The sequence below is a fragment of the Schistocerca americana genome, chromosome 4 (assembly GCF_021461395.2).
Source record: "Schistocerca americana isolate TAMUIC-IGC-003095 chromosome 4, iqSchAmer2.1, whole genome shotgun sequence".
Classification (NCBI taxonomy): domain Eukaryota; kingdom Metazoa; phylum Arthropoda; class Insecta; order Orthoptera; family Acrididae; genus Schistocerca; species Schistocerca americana.
In genome coordinates, this window is record NC_060122.1 from 662,100,070 (window position 1) to 662,103,200 (window position 3,131).

At 45.4% G+C, this 3,131-nt stretch overlaps 1 non-coding gene across 1 annotated transcript; it reads left to right on the forward strand.

The window, feature by feature from the left end:
- The first annotated feature begins 502 nt into the window (after positions 1-502).
- On the forward strand, positions 503-577 carry Trnat-ugu. The gene has a single exon. It is a non-coding gene; the product is annotated as a tRNA-Thr (tRNA).
- Positions 578-3,131: the final 2,554 nt, after the last annotated feature.

Consider the following 3,131-nt stretch of genomic DNA (forward strand, 5'->3'; position numbering starts at 1 on the left):
TTTTGTCTTGGAGCGTATCTGCACCACCAATAACTGCATACTAGGTGTGGTTTCTTCCAGAGATCGCGGTACCACACCAAAGTCGGCAACGCGACTAGGTATCACAGACATTTGCGAGAACTTGCTGGAATCCGCAACGACGAAAAGGCAATGCTCCTGAAGAGTACTCCTCCCGTCTCAGCCCTGTAGCGCCGTTGCAGTGTGGTCAGTATAGAACCAAGCTAGGAAGACCTCTGTCGATTTCTTTTATGGATATGGTGTCTGTTCTTTCGGACATGCCCGAAGTATATAGTTCTGGCAATACCGGCCATGACCTTGCTCTTCTGTGCGGATGCACACATATTACCCGAACTCTTACGGGACTTGGTAAGAATGTATTCCACGAGTAATGAGTGTGTTGGGTAGGGACACTGCGAGTGTAGTGTGTGGACATATAAGGTGAGAATGTGGGTCTCACGGGAGGCGTGCGCGAGATAGTCCCTGCAGTCGCGTTATTCTCTGTGCCCTCGGTGGCTCAGATGGATAGAGCGTCTGCCATGTAAGCAGGAGATCCCGGGTTCGAGTCCCGGCCGTGGCACACATTTTCACCTCTCCCCGTTGATATATATCAACGCCCGTCAGCAGCTGAAGGTATTAACATATAATTCTAATTTAATTATGTCCATTTCGGTCATCATAGTGTAAGACCAACGAGTTGTTAAAGTTGTAGATGCCCTTGTGCTGATGTAAATGTCAAACATCGTACCTCAAGAGCACAGTTTACTATTTAGTGCATTAAGTGATGCTTTCATAGTCAATGAAAGTTGTAAATATCCAGTACGCCTGTTGCAAAGAATTGTGTCAAAGCTAAGTAACTCTTTTAGTCATTTATGTAATAAAGTGAAATAATAATTCATGTATGCTTATTTGATGAGCCTCCTCCCAGAACAATCAAAGAACCCACAGTTGTGGCCGGACAATAGAGTTTCGCCTGGTCAATTCACAACAGTAGGTGTTTAGCTTCATCTGCATCTGCACCCCGCGAGCCATTTAATGATGTGTGGTGGAAACTACTTAAGGCACCACTATCATTTTCCTTTACCCCTGCCCATTCACGAATGGTGTATGGGAAGACTGACTATCGATAAACCTCCTTATGAACTCTGATTTCTGTATTTTCTCGTCATCATTTCGTGAGACGTATGTAGGAAGTGGTAACATTTTTCCCAATTCTTATTAGAATGTATGCTCTCGTAGTGTCAACAGTAAAAGACTGCGTGATGCACACTGCGCCTCCTGTAACGTCGGCCACTGGAGTCTAAACAATTCCGCGACGAAACGCGCCGCTCTTCATTATATCTGTTGTTATCGTCTCTATTAATGCATCTTGATTAGTGTCCCAGACTCTGTAACAATATTCCAGAATGAGCGGAGTAAGAATTTTTTAAGCCACGTCTTTCATGGATGGATTATAGTTACGTAACATTTTTCCAAATATTTATGAGTCTGGCATCTGGTTTTCCTACAGATTGTGAAGTTAGTTTGGTGCAGAAGGTTATTCCTTTGTTTTTTTTAACGGATATTACTGTTTCCAGTGATTTATCAACAGTAGTTTAATTGAATAGTTATGGATATCATGGCTCTGTATGCCTGTTCCGGATCTGCCACCAGTCCCTGCACTAAACGTCCATCATCTGCTGGCCACACTGCCTTACGCTAGTCTTCTGGTGTGCAACCTTCCTACACAAAACGACATCGCCCTCAGACGGCTTCCGACATTATCAACTGAATCATTAGTATTGTTGTAAACAGTAACAGCTCTACCACAGTCCTCTGAAGTCTCCGGCCCTGCGTTGGTACACTTTAATTGAGGGTGTATAGTGCGAGAAGTTTCACTGTCCACCACTTACTTTCTCTCCCATGTTAAGACGTAACAGAAAATGTGATGTGATGTAAAGTACGTCGACTCTCGAAGACGTTGAAAGACACTCTCTCACCGTAGCTGTTGGCTGGTTGGGACTCCCGTCCGCTTGCTGCGGCGTCTCCAAGCTGCCCGCATTCTAACACACGGCAAGACGGTCGTACAGTGCATTACGCTCATTGCGGCTCTTGCTTAGCTGAGACATACATCTGCTCGCTGCAGTGTCTCCAAGATAACTACCTCCTGACCGTTACAAAAGGGAGCAGATGCTACAGGTAGGAGCACACAACACAGTATCGAATTCCCTACAGGGAGCAGGCTATACTGGACAGAATGACCTACCCACTTGCAAAGACTACACCAAATGTCACTACAGATGGCAAAAGTTAGTGAGAGAACTCAACAGAGATATCCTGCAAATTACATTTACATCTGTCGACTTTTCCATTAAGAACGGTGTGTGTGGTGTGTGTGTGTGTGTGTGTGTGTGTGAGAGAGAGAGAAAGAGAGAGAGAGAGAGAGAGCGTGAGCGCGTGTTGGACTTCTTCCGATCGGAGAGAAGTCGTACCTGACGTGAATCTGTGCTCCCTCCACACATTTGATGCGTTTCCGGATGCATTGTAGGCACACCGACATGTGCCGTTGCACCGGCGCAGCTTTGCTGTGGTGGCATTGTGCGCCTGCCCGCCTGTCGTGAAGTCATCTGTATAAAGGTGTCGTTGCCGTTTCGATGTTAAGCAACTCGTTGTTCTCCTTTCCTTCATCATTTACGTCTATGCTTTCTTTATTCTTAAACGATATTCCGTGCTAAATGTAGAACGCATTGCTTTCAACAGGTCTTCTGCCTCTTCCTTACTGTTGTTGTTGTGGTCTTCAGTCCTGAGACTGGTTTGATGCAGCTCTCCATGCTACTCTATCCTGTGCAAGCTTCTTCATCTCCCAGTACCTACTGCAACCTACATCCTTCTGAATCTGGTTAGTGTATTCATCTCTTGGTTTCCCTCTACGATTCTTACCCTCCACGCTGCCCTCCAATACTAAATTGGTGATCCCTTGATGCCTCAGGACATCTCCTACTAACCGGTCTCTCCATTTTGTCAAGTTGTGCCACAAACTCCTCTTCTCCCCAATTCTATTCAATACCTCCTCATTAGTTATGTGATCTACCCATCTAATCCTCAGCATTCTTCTGTAGCACCACATTTGCAAAGCTTCTATTCTCTTCTTGTCC